Source organism: Mastomys coucha, unplaced genomic scaffold (assembly GCF_008632895.1).
Source record: "Mastomys coucha isolate ucsf_1 unplaced genomic scaffold, UCSF_Mcou_1 pScaffold6, whole genome shotgun sequence".
In the NCBI taxonomy this organism is placed as follows: Eukaryota; Metazoa; Chordata; class Mammalia; order Rodentia; family Muridae; genus Mastomys; species Mastomys coucha.
Genome location: NW_022196912.1, coordinates 128,248,496 through 128,263,030, shown reverse-complemented (window position 1 = coordinate 128,263,030; position 14,535 = coordinate 128,248,496). Strand labels below are relative to the sequence as shown.

General features: G+C 38.4%; 2 gene segments (V, D, J or C); both read left to right on the top strand.

Annotated features, from left to right (window-relative positions):
* LOC116080189 overlaps positions 1–14,535 on the top strand; it is a 1,139,691-nt gene that overhangs the window by 37,404 nt on the left and 1,087,752 nt on the right.
* LOC116080186 overlaps positions 1–14,535 on the top strand; it is a 1,015,034-nt gene that overhangs the window by 16,666 nt on the left and 983,833 nt on the right.

Genomic DNA, 14,535 nt, shown 5'->3' with positions numbered 1-14,535 from the left:
GTCCAATGATTGTTAATCCCTGTCATTTTGATGTTGTTGTTGGTAGTGTGTGTGTGTGTGTGTGTGTGTGTGTGTGTGTGTGCGCGCACACGTGTGCTTTCTTAGCATTCTTTAAAAGATTTGTTGGTTTCCTCCAATTTTTTATTAGTGCTTTCCTTCATTTCATTATGTGATATTTTCATTTGTACTTAAATAAACTATTAAAGTTGGAGAATTATCTTCAGAATGTTGGTTTTAAGGTTGTCTACTCCTGCTTTACTGCATTGGAATATTGAGGTCTTGATGTCATAGGATAGCTGGACTCTGGTGGTGTCATTGCCCTGGCAATTGCTGCTTATGCAGAGATACATTGGTATCTCTGAGTGGTGTCCTATGTTCATTATGTGAATTCATTTGCATTCCAGTCTGTTATGAAATTACAAGGATCACTACTAGAGTACAACTATGTGCAGATTTTTATAAGCATTGTCCAACAATTCTTATGAGAAGAAATTCATTGAGATGATGCTATCTACATGTGCAAATGAGCATAGAACTCAAGAGAAGTCATGCGACAGAAGTACAATATTTATATTCTAGTTGTGGATGATTTCTACTCACTATCCAGGTTCTGGTTTAGAAAGAAATTGTCACAACTGATTAGTCTTGTTGCATGGGGAGTGTCAGTGAGTGATTTTCACTTCTCAGGCTTTCAGGACTCTAAAAACAGGTGCCAAGAGGATACATCAAGGATTATTACTGTATCTATGCATAATTTCCTCCTCTCATGTAACTACATATAACACAGTTAAGTAAAGAAAACCTGTAAAAGAAATGACTTAGTCATTAAACAACTCAAAGCAGAAATCACTTCAGATCACCAGCTTACTATATTTTGTTGCTTTAAATGAAACTGTTTTCCTGTAAATGCCAAAAAAAGAATAATGCCACAGTCCATTAAACCTCTTAGTCATAACAAACACAGTTTCTCTAATGCTAGAATGAATTGCAGCATTAAACAATTAGTCCCCAGTTCTTCTTTCTAATACAAAGCTTGATATATAAGGGGAGCTAGTATTGAGAGAGGTCCCCTAACTACCCACAAAGTCCTACATTCTTTGGGGGATTGGGATAAGTGGAGGACCTACAATCATGGCCCTTCAGATCACATAAAAGACTGTTCTCATTCCTATGCTAATTACAACAAAGGAATCTATACTTAATTGAAGACATTAAAAAACAGCATGAATATCAAATATGTTACCTAATAACCCTCCAAAATACTAAATATATGTGAACAAATTTTAATGTCCTTATATCTCAAATAATACTTTCTGATTTTATTAATGTTTATTTAATATATTTTGCTGTTTCAGTAATGAAGATAAAACCTGAGGCCTTATTCATCTTACCCACTCCCACCATCTGCATCCCATTTTTGTTCCTTTAATTTAATGTATATTTCATTATTCATTGGTATTTACATTACATTTCCTCAAATTATCAGATTGTAATTTTTATTCCATAAACTTCAATGACGTTGTATAATATCTGCTATGATAAGCAGTAAAGTGTTTATGTTTTAAAAAAAGTGAACGAGGGTGCTAGCTCCGCATCTCGTCTCACAATACCCAGAGCAAGTTCCATTTCCAGGTGCCCTGAAGTGTCCAGTGTCCAGAATCACAGGATCACAGGACACAGCAGGATTTCAGGATACCAGAGGTAGCTAGACACCCAGGAGTTCTGACACACCCACGATCTCAGGATCACAGTATCACAGAATCACAGTATCTCAGTGACAGCTAGACTCCGAGGAGTTCTGACAAAAACAAGATCACAGGAGGGATAGGCTACAACCGGAGACAGTGAGGGCAGATAGACCTAGAGATGACAAGTTGGGAAGAGGCGAGCAAAAGAATATAAGCAACAGAAACCGAGGTTATTTGGCCTCATGAGAACTTAATCCTCCCACCATAGCAAGTCCTGGATACACTATCACACATAAAAGACAGAACAACAGCCCACAAATTGGGAAAATATCTTTATCAACCCTACATCTAATAGACAGATAATATCCAATATATACAAAGAATTCAAAAATTTAGACACCAGTGAACCAAATAACCCCATTAAACATGGGGTACAGAGCTAAACAAAGAATTTTCAACTGAGAAATACTAAATGGCTGAGAAGCACCTAAAGACATGTTCAACATCCTTAGTTATCAGGGAAATGCAAATCAAAACAATCCTGAGGTTCTACCTCACACCAGTCAAAATGGCTAAGATCAAAAAGTCAGGTGATAGCAGATGCTGGCAAGAATTTGAAGAAAGAGGGACACTCCTTCATTGCTGGTGGGATTGCAAGCTGGTACAATCACTCTGGAAATTAGTTTGGTGGTTCCTCAGAAAATTAAACATAGTACTATCTGAGGACCAAGCTATACTACTCCTGGGCATATACCCAGAAGATGCTCCAACATGTAATAAGGACACATGCTACACTATTTTCATAGAAGCCTTATTTTAATAGCCAGAAGCTGGAAAGAACTCACATGTCCTTCAACAGAGGAATGGATATAGAAAGTGTGGTACATTTACACAATGGGGTACTACTCCATTATTAAAAACAATGAATCCATGAAATTTGTAGGAAAATGGATGGAAATAGAAAATATTATCCTGAGTTAGTTAACCAGCTCACAAAATAAATAAAATAAAATAAAATAAAAAACACACACACACACATGGTATGCACTCACTGACAAGTGTATATTAGCCTAAATGCTTGGAATACCCAAGATACAATTTACAGACCACAAGAAGCTCAAGAAGAAGGAAAACCAAAGTGCCAGTTTTTTGGCCTTTTTTGGAAAGGGAAACAAAGTAATCATGGGAGCAAATACAGAGACAACGTATGGAGCAGAGACTGAAGGAAAGGCTACCAAGAGACCATCTTACCTGTGGATCCATCACATATACAATTACCAAACCCAAGCACTTTTGTGGATGCCACCAAGTGCTTGCTGACAGAGCCTGATATAGCTATCTCCTGAGAGTCTCTGCCAGTGCCTGTTGAAGAGAGAGGTCGAGAGAGAGAGAGCCAACCATTGGACTAAGCACAGGGTCCCCAATGGAGGAGCTAGAGAAAGGATTCAAGGAGCTGAAGGGGTTTGCAATCTCATAGGAGGAACAAATATATGAATCAACCAGTAACCCCAGAGCACCTCGGGAATAAACCATGAAAAAAAGTGTAGACATGGAGGGATCCATGGCTTCAGCCACATATATAGCAGAGGATGGCCTTGTCAGACAACAATGGGAGGAGAGGCCTTTGGTCCTGTGAAGACTCATTTCTCCAGTGTAAGGGGATGATGGGACAGGGAAGCAGGCATTGGTGGGTTAGTGAGCAGGAGGAGTGGGGATGGCATATGATGTTTTCAGAGGGGAAACCAGAAAAGGAGAGAACATTTGAAAGGTAAATAAAGAAAATATCTAATAAAAAATAAAGTTACCTTACAAGATAAAGAAAAAAAATTATATTTAAAATCAATTCTCATGATGATGACAGGGGATTTTAAGAAGGACATAAATAACTCCCTTTTAGAAATATAGGAGAACACAGGTAAAGTGGTAGAAACCCTTAAAGAGGAAACACAAAATCCCTTAGAGAATTACAGGAAAACATAACCAAACAGCTGAAGTAATTGAACAAAACCATCCAGGATATAAAAATGGAAATAGAAACAATAAATAAATCACAAAGTGAGACAACTATAGAGATAGAAAACCTATGGAAGAGATCATGAGTCATACATGTAAGCATCACCAACAGAATACAAGAGACAGAAGAGAGAATCTCAGGGGCAGAAGATACCAAAGAAAACATTGACACAACAGTCAAAATGTAAAATGCCAAAAGCTCCCAACCCAAAATATACAGGAAATCTGTGACACAATGAAAAGACCAAACCTAACGGTAATAGGCATAGAAGAGAATTAAAATTCCCAATTTAAAGGGCCAGTAAATATCTTCAACAAAATTATAGAAGATAGCTTCCCTAACTGAAAGAAAGAGATGCCCATAAACATACAAGAAGTCTACAAAACTCCAAATACATTGGACCTGAAAAGAAATTCCTCCTATCACATAATAGTCAAAACACCAAATGAACAAAACTAAGAAAGAATATTAAAAGCAGTAAGGGAAAAATGTCAAGTAAAATATAAACACAGACCTATCAGGATTACACCAGACTTCTCACCAGAGATAAAGAAAGCCAGAAGATCCTGGTCAGATCTCATACATACCCTAAGAGAATACAAATGCCAGTCCAGACTACTATACCAGGCAGAACTCTCAATTACCATAGATGGAGAAAACAAGATATTCCATGACAAAAACAAGTTACACAGTATCTTTCCACAAATCCAGACCTAGAAAGGATAACAGAGAGAAAACACCAATGCAAGGAGGAAAACTAAACCCTAGAAAAAGAAAGAAAGTAAGCTTCTTTCAACAAATCCAAAAGAAGATAGCCACATAACATAAAAATAACATAAAAAATAACAGGAAGCCACAGTCATTATTCCTTAATATCCCTTAACATCAATGGGCTCAATTCCCCAATAAAAAGACATAGACTAACAGACTGGATACATAAACAGGACCCAACATTTTGCTGCATAAAGGAAATGCATTTCATGACAAAGGCAGATACTACATCAGAATAAAAGACTGGAAAACAATTTTCCAAGTAAATGGCCCCAAGAAACAAGAAGAATGGCTATTCTAATATCGAATAAAATTGACTTTCAACCAAAAGTTATCAAACAATATAACCAATGACACATCATATTCATCAAATGAAAAATCTATCAAGATGAACTTTCAATTCTGAATATCTATGCTCCAAATGCAAGGGCACCCACACTCATACAAGAAACTTTACTAAAGCTCAAAGCACACATTACACCATAGACAATAATAGTGGGAGACTTCAACAACCCACTCTCACATGGAAACAGAAAATAAACAGAGACGTAGTGAAACTACAGAAGTCATGAACCAAATGGACTTAACAGATACCTATAGAACATTTCATCCTAAAACAGAAGAATATACCTTCTTCTCAGTACCTCATGGTAACTTCTTCAAAACTGGCCATACAATTTGTTATAAAACAGGTATCAACAGATACAAGAAGGTTGAAATAATCCCATGCACCATATCAGACCACTACTTACTAAAGATGGTCTTCAATAGTAACAAAAACAACATAAAGCCCACATAAACATGGAAGCTGAACAATGCTCTACTCAACAATGATAACTTGGTCAATGCAGAAATAAAGAAGGAATTTAAAGACTGTTTAGAAATTAATGAAAGTGAAGTACATTATACCAAAACTTATTGGACACAGTGAAAGCAGAGCTAAGAGGAAAACTCATATCTAAAAGTGCCTACAAAAAGAATCTGGAGAGAGTATACACTAGCAACTTGACAGCACACCTGAAACTTCTAGAAGAAAAAGAAGCAAATACATGCAAGAGTAGTAGATGGCAGGACATAATCAAACACAGGGCTGAAATCAGCTAAGTAGAAACAAAAGGAACTATACAAAGAATAAACCAAACTAGGAGCTGGTTCTTTGAGAAAATCAACAAGATAGATAAAAACTTACACAGACAAACCAGAAGGCACAGAGACAGAATCAAATTAGTAAAATCAGAAATGAAAAGGGAGATATAACATAAATGGAAGTAATTCAAAAAAATTATCAGATCTTACTACAAAAGAATAACCATGGAAGGAGTTGCAGAGACAAGGAATGGAGCAGAGACTGAAGGAAGGGCAATCCAGAGCCTGCACCACCTGGGAATCCTTTGATATACAATCACCCAACCCAGACACTATTGTGATGCCAGGAAGTACAGGCTGACAGGGGCAGGCTGCTGAAGCCTGGGTCTCTCTCTCTCTCTCTCTCTCTCTGGTGTGACCTGTGGATTCACAGCACATTATTTAAAAAAGAGGCAATGTAATAATGAGTTATTTCATTGTAGGAAGAAGAAAATAGGCTGGTTGAGTAGAGAGAAAGAAAGGAGAGTAGGAGAGAGAGAAAGGAGAGGAAGAAAGCAAGAGAAGAGAACGAAGAGCAGAGAGGAGAGAGAGTGCAAGCAAGGAAGAACAGAGAAGAGACAAAGAGCGAGAGAGCAAAAGAGTGAGAAGGGGCAAACTGACCCTTATATTGCATAGGGCATGGCATGTCTGGCTTGTGGTCAGATGACTGGGGAAAGGGTCATTTGATGAAATCCAATATCTCTTCATGCTAAAAGTCTTGGAAAGATAAGGAGTTCAAGGTCCATACTTAAACAAAGTAAATGCAATATATAGCAAACCAGTAGCCAAATCAAACTAAATGGAGAGAAACTTGAAGCAATCTCATTAAAATTAGGGACTAGACAAGGCTGCTCACTCTCTCCCTACCTATTCAATATAGTACTTTACATCCTAGCCAAAGTAATTAGAAAACAAAAGGTCAGAGGTATACAAATTGGAAAGGAAGAAGTCAAAATATCACTATTTGCAAATGATATAATAATATACTTAAATGACTCCAAAAATTGCACCAGAATTTCAGCAAAGTAGCTGGATATAAAATTAATTCAAACAAATCAGTAGCCTTCCTCTACTCCAAGAATTAACAAGCAGATAAAGAAATTAGGTAACTGACACTCTTCTAAATAGTCACAGATACTATAAAATACCTTGGCCTGACTCAAGCAAGTAAGAGATCTGTATGAGAAGATCTTCAAGGCTCTGAAGAAAGAAATCAAAGAAGATCTCAGAAGATGGAAAGATCTCCCATGCTCATGGATTGGCAGGATTAATATAGTAAAAAATGGCCATCTTCCCCGAAGCAAGCTACAGATTAAATGCAATCCCCATCAAAATTCCAACTCAATTCTTCATAGAATTTGAAAGAGCAATCCTCAAATGCATTTGGAATAACAAAAATCACAGGATAGTGAAAACTTTTCTCAACAACAGAAAATCTTTCGGTGGAATCACCATCCCTGATCTTAGGCTGTGTTACAGAGCGATAGTGATAAAAACTGCATGTTATTGGTAAAGAGACAGGCAGGTAGATCAATGAAATAGAATTGAAGACCTAGAAAGGAACCCACAGACATATGGACACTTGATCTTTGACCAAGGAGATAAAATCAACATGTGGAAAAAAGACAGAATTTTCAGCAAATTTACTGGTTCAACTGGTGGTCATCATGTAGAAGAATGCACATTGTTACATTCTTATCTCCTTGTGCAAAGCTAAAATCCAAGTGTATTAAGAACCTCCACATAAAAATAGATACTCTGAAACTAATAGAAAAAAGTGGTAAGAGTCTTGAATACATGGGCATGGGGGATAAATTCTTAACCAGTACATCAATGGCTTATGCTCTAAGATCATCAATCGACAAATGGTACCTCATAAAATTTCCAAGCTCTGTAAGGCAAAGTACACTGTCAGCAAGATAAAACAGCAACCAACACATTTGGAAAAGATCTTTACCATCCCTACATCCAATAGAGGGCTAATATTTAATATATACAATGAAGTCAAGAAAATAGACTTGAAAGAACCAAATAACCCAATTAAAAAATGGGGTTCAGAGCTAAACAATGAATTTTCAACTGAGAAATATTGAGTGGCTGAGAAGTATCTAAAGAAATGTTCAACATCTTTAGCCATCAGTGATATTCAAATAAAAACAACACTGAGATTCCACCTCTTACCACTCAGAAAGTCTAAAATGAAAAACTCAAATAACAGCAGATGCTGGCAAGGATGTGGAGAAAGAGGAACATTCCTCCATTGTTGGTGGGATTGCAAGCTAGCACAATGACTCTGGAAACCAGTCTGGCTCTTTCTCAGAAAGTTGGACAGAGTATTACCTGAGGGCCCAGGTATACCATTTATGGGCATATACCCATATTTGTTTCAAAATTAAACAAGGAGACATGCTCTACTATGTGCATAGCAGACTTATTTAAAATAGTCTGAAGTTGGAAAGAACCCAGATGTCTTTCAACACAGAAATTGATACAGAAAATGTGGTACATTTACACAATGGACGACTACTCAACTACATATATATTAACTTTGATGTCAATGATTGGGGAAAACATTAGTTTTCAACCTTATTGAATTTAATATGCAACATTATTGCTAATAATCATATGGGTTCTTTCTCTAATGCTTTAAACCTTTTAAATGAATTTACATTTGTACCGGTGATGAAAAAGAATTTTGAGCAACATGATATAACATTGTGTTGTTGATATTTGCTTCTTGTTAAAACTTGTCCCTACACAAATGGCTGTTAAACCACTATCTTGGCCAAAGAAATAGGTTCATGTTCACCAAGGTTCTTCCACAAAGAGTACAGAGGGCCTTGATTTGTATTCTAAATACTCAGCATTCTTTAAGAAAAATCAAGAGTAGGAGCCTATTTCAACAATACCAGAAGAGATATCATGCAAACAAAAAACATCTGCAATATACAACATATTGTACATGTGAACATGACTTCAACTATCCCTTTTGTGGCAAACCTTGAATATAAGGTAGGCAAACAACTTCACATAGAGAAAGGTAAAGCCAAGTCCCATAAGAAAGTTGAAAGTTTGCAATCCAGGACAAATCTGTATGAGATAAAGTGCTCTGGACTGATGACCATGCTGTTTCCATCCAGGCAAATGCATGTACACACTGATATGCTTCATATTAGGGGTTAACATGTATGTCTACAAGCCACATTTATTCCTTTGCAGGGATACTCCCTTGTATCATAAATATTGGTATTGGATCCGATAACTCATTTGTGCTGTTAGGTAGTTATAGATTGCTAAAGATGTTATTCACTAAGCTCATAGCAAATATACATAAGTCACTGAAAATTATTAGTATGACCTACCAGAAAGAAAAAAAGAGTTGCCTGGGGACACAGGCAGCACTTTTTAATCCAGAAGGTCCATCACAAAGGGACAAACAATCTTATTTAATAAGTCTTTACATAAAAAAATATAGCCCACCAATGATAAAAAGGTCAATTAGCAAACAATAAACCACAGTCCACATTTTTCTAAATTCTAGTTACTTCTCAAATTTGAAATATTTCCTGTGGGTGTCAACTGATGTGTATGTGCATTTGTTCTTCTTCCTAGTGTTGTAAGTTTTCTCTCTCAAGGGCAACTGCAGGGGTGAGGAATTGCCTTATAGAGCTCTTGTAGATCCTGTTCATCTTCTGGTCTGTGTCTGGTAACTCATTTCTTCATCAGTGATCACTGCTGTAGATCAGTCTTACAGCCCTGAAAGAATTGACTGTGTGGTTTATGCAGAAAATCGTTGACACTAAACCAATGCAAAAACTAAACTACAAATCTCATCTAAATATCAGCAGTTTTCATAATTTCCTTAAATTTATTATTTTTGATAAAAATACTTTGTCAGCAGATCCATAAACCCATATTATAATCTGAACATAAAATCGTTCCAAAAAATAAAGAAAGAAGGAAAGAAAGAAAGAAAGGAAGAAAGAAAGAAAGAAAAAAGAAATTCCAAGCTAAGCAACTATGAACTGTTCACTATTTCTTGGGATTTTGTTTTAGAAATAAAATTGTAATTTTTATTTTTCTTTACTCCATAATTCACTTTCCTTTATGCCCTGTATCCCTGCTTTGGTTTGAAATGCAGCATGCATTCTATGTCCCCTATATCTTTGATTTTTACTTACATTGAAAGATCTTAGATTTTATCATATTTTTATTGGTTATTTTATTTATTTAAATTTCAAATGTTATGCCCCTTCCCGGTTTCTCCACCACAAACCCCCTATTCTATACCCTTCTCCCCTGTTTCTATGAATGTGTTCGCCTATCCATATATCCAATCCTGCCTCACCCTCCCCAGCATTCTCCTATACTGGGGCATCAAACCTTCACAGGAACAAGGGCCTCATACCATAATGGCTCATTCCCAAAACAAAATAGTCGAATCTTGGAATACACATGGGCGAGCATGTGAGCCATTTGCCATATGAACAATGAGGTTGATTTCATTCATATTTTTCCAGTTGGTGCATATACCTATACATTTAATAATTACTGCTATACTACTGAAACACTTCAGTTTGTGCACACTTACCACATTGTCCTTATCTTTTTGTGATTTTTAGGTGATCTAGGATAATTGCTTTCTCTAGTTGCTATGAATTTACCATGAGCAAAAATAACATACTATGAATCTGCAAGCATCATTATAGTAAGATGTTTAGGATTTGCAGGGATATAGCATGGACACAAATAATTTCATTCATTATTGTTTAATGAATTCTCTGAAATTATTTCCAGCTACACTAGTTTATATTTGCATCAATGGTGACGGAATATTGCTCTTTCACCAATCCATGTCTGTATTTTTTTGTTGTTGTTATTTCTTAAGGCCATGTGACTGAGTTTCAAATTGAAACATTAAAGTTCTTTTAAACTGCCTTTCAGTTGTTAGCTATGGACTTTGATTGCAGGAAAAAGAGAAACCACCCTTCAACTAACCAGAAAATTCTCCCTGCTTGCATGATAGCCTAGAGCAGGAAGGTGCTATGCAGCTTGAAAGGAGAGCGAAGACATCAGTGATATCATGCAGTACTTGAGACTGCAGTCTATAAAATCAGCCTTCAAGTAAGATGAACTCAGTACAACTGACTGTTACATAGTGACCAACTGCACTATAATTGGATTTGTGGCCTGATCCATACTAAGGACTCCATCTCAGTTAAGCATTTTCAGAGTCCATGTCTGGAGATGACACAGAGCACAGTAGACCTTAGATGTATTGCTAATGGCCAGGTTGTCAAACTGCATTGTAAATATTTATGTTTATGCCCAGTATATTAGTGCTGCTCTAAACCTTGATCCCTAAGGCATCTGTGTACTGTTTATAATGGCTGATACAGAAATCCATGAATGGTCAGAGTGCAGAGAATGATTGACCAAGTACTTAGCCAGAGATGAGTCAGTAATCTCATCTCACTCAATAAACAAGGGCCATCACAAAACAGGGAAAAGAATGAATATAAGATAAAGAGAACAGCCAATAAATGGGAGAGGGTGGGGTGGCAAGCATGGGGAGGAGGGCCAACAGGAGTTTGTTCTTGTTGTTTTGTTTTTTTTGTTTGTTTGTTCCTGGGAGGGGAAACTGGGAGAAGAAGAATCATATGACATGTAAATAAAGAAAATATCTAATAAAAAAATTCTAAAAAAAAATAAAGATAATGGGGTTGAAGAACATTAAATTCTGTCTCTAGGAATTAACCTGTTCTCATTGCACAAGTGAATTCTCAGTAGATATATTTACCAACTTATGACCCAAACAAATAAAACTAGTGACAGTTACAACATGCGGAACATTGAAATGGTTGAGCTGGTAACTGTGTCTACTGACAATATTTGCAATATCAGTTATATCCCTTAGAATCAAATTTCGTAAATCATCCTCTGAGGTTAATATATCTACTTTGGTGCATGTGTACCCTGTTGCTACCTATAACAATTGTGGGCTCCCCCTGCCTTTGCCTCAAGAGTCAAAAGCTAAACAAAATGGTGCTTGATCCAGGGCTGCAGATGCCACCTGTGGAGAAGTTGCCAGACTGCTGCAGATCAAAGTTCGTCGGACTTTCCTTTGAAGTTCCTCTTCCGGTCTAAGTGTTTATGTTAAGATTGGATACTTTCAGTTTCTCCTTGGTCTTGATATTGCCTCTGAAATAAGAACAGTACAATAAGTGCAATAAGAACAGATTAATTCCTAGAGACAGAATTTAATGTTCTTCAATCCCATTATCTTTATTTTTTTTAGAATGTTTTTTATTAGATATTTTCTTTATTTAAATGTCATATGATTTTTCTTCTCCCAGTTTCCCCTCCCAGGAACAAACAAACAAAAAAACTCAGTTCTTCCCTAAGTAAAGTGACACCTCGATACAACTACCTGGTGTCCGTGTCTTGTCTCTCTCTCTTACCTGCTTGTATTCACAGGTACTCAATTATCTCCAGTCCGAGAGCTCCCAACGGAGTGAGGGTCCACTGGATGGACTCCCATAAATGGCCCCCGATGTGGACCTTGGACATGAGAGAAATTTATTGAGGGACCTTACCGCCAGATGCAGGATTTATCGGCGGTAATATAAACATGGATACAGAGATTTCTAGACAGCTTCCCAGAACTGGGGTGGTCTGCTTGAGACTTAGGGGTAAGAGTGAAATTATTTACATTGAGAGAATTACAATATGGCTTAAAGCTTTTTGCCCCTGGATAGAGGGCAAGATGGGTAAATTATCCTACAAGAAAATATGATCGGCACTTACTGTATAATAATGAGACAGCCCCATCTGGGATTCCAGATCTCTCTAACTTGGGGCTGGATTTTAGTAATAAGTACAGAGAGATCTCATTTTGGCTTAGTATACGGCAGGATATTTGCCGGGTGTCGGCGGGGGTAATCCGCTGAGGGGATTGGCATGCCAGGGTTCACAGCCAGTGAGGCTGTGTTTTTGGCTTTTGCCGAGGTATTTTGACTATGGAACTCCAGGTTTGGAGGCAGTCATTCCCCTGAGTTGAACAGCTCGGAGCTCAGAGCTGCAGGGGAACCACAGGCTGTAGTCACTGTGGACATATGTTTTATGTATATTCATGTTACATATGAAGTTTGTCTCATATTGTGGTATGAATGCAGAAGTCTTGTTTTGTGTCTGAATTACAGGATGCACAGGGCGGGCGGACCCTGGAGATTGTAGCCTCCTGCAGCCTGACCATGGCCACAGAGGTCACACTCCCTCAATACATAGTGCGCAGGCATCCGACAACAGATCTGCCAGTCAAGCCGGTCTGTCTTAGCAGGCTGGTGCCAAGTGGGCCAGGGTTGCGTGGTCGGTGACTCTCTGGGTACAGCTACCTGTGTACCTTCTGCTCTGCCCGCCTGCAGATCCCGGGTGGCCTGGTCAGATCAGAGCCGTGGCTAGACTGCACGAGCTGGTTACCCTTCCTGAGGGCAGAGACAGCCTAGTTCAGAGCCCATAGTCCTGAGCTGTGCTCTGGAGGCGCGTCCGGGGCCGGGAGGGGTTGGATGCTCCACGAGACCGAGATCCATGGCTGCCCGCGGGCCTTGGGCAGAGATTGGGCTCTGCCTTCCATGGTTTGGTAATTGGTAATTCCTCCTCCAGCAGCCACCTGCGCTCTATCCAGAGACAGAGTGCAGCAGGCAGACAGGCGGTTTTACAAGCTCAAGTCAGGCAGTAGGTACAAGAGACAGGAACGTGATCTATACAGCTGGCCCCGCGGTTGCCTACCCCAGGCTGGCTCGAATGGGACAGGTGAGGGGGATGCGGAGGTCTGCACTCTAACTACATCTCCCGAGAAGCCTAGAGGCGGCCACTATAATGCGCGTGCGCACAACCCTAGAGCGCAAATTCATATCTGCAAAAGCACTTTCGTTATGACTAGGTAACATCTAGTGGGTTAAATATTTACTAACTGGTGGTTTTCAGCTGATCAGGTCAGGCAGTGTATACTAGAGACAGGGACTTGATTCGATGAGGGCTTGTGGCCTGCATTTGTGGAGAATTCCTTGGTCTGACAACCCGCTGGGCCAGTCAGTGTGGAGTGTGTGCTGCCCCAGACACCTAATTGATTTCTAGGAGTATAAATTGCTTTTAACTAAGAGGTGCTTTTTAAAGTTATGGTTATGACTTAATATTCCTTAAGAAATTAAAATTAATAGGGTTGGATTTGATGGTTTTCCATTGACTATTATTTACAGTCTGGTTACAAGTTAAGATTATTAACTTACCTTTAATTCATATTAAGAAAGATTCTCAAGACAATACTCAGTCAAAAAACGGGTACAAGGGCCCATAGAGAACCAGTAGGCAGTGCAGGGGGCCCAGAGACTGCCAATTCAAGAAGATCTTTATCTGAGCTCCTCAGAGCAAGGCCAGGACACGCAGGAGTGGAATTATTCTCCACATGGCACACAGTATTAACCCCAGAAATGGGAATTAAGATTCTGTCTACTGGAGTTTATGGTCCATTACCTCCAGAGACTTGGAGATTTGTGATTGGCAGAGGTAGTGTTGCTGTAGTCGGATTCCATATTTATCCAGGCACTATTGATCAGAACTTATCCAGGTGAAATAAAGATTGTGGCATCTTCACCACGTAGAATTATCCTTGTATCTGCCTATGAAAAGATTGCTCAGCTTATCTTGGTTCCTATATCCTCTAAGGCTATTGCTAATGAGACGGGAAATTTTTTGGATATAGTCTATTACGATTAAACGGCCTTATTTTAAACTGATTTTTGAAAGAAAATGTTTTAAGGGGCTGGTGGACACTGGAGCTTACCTGGAGAGATGAGAAAGGTAACTCAGGACAATTTCAACCATATGTTGTGCCTAACCTCCCTGTCACTCTGTTGGGAAGAGATCTGTTATCACAGA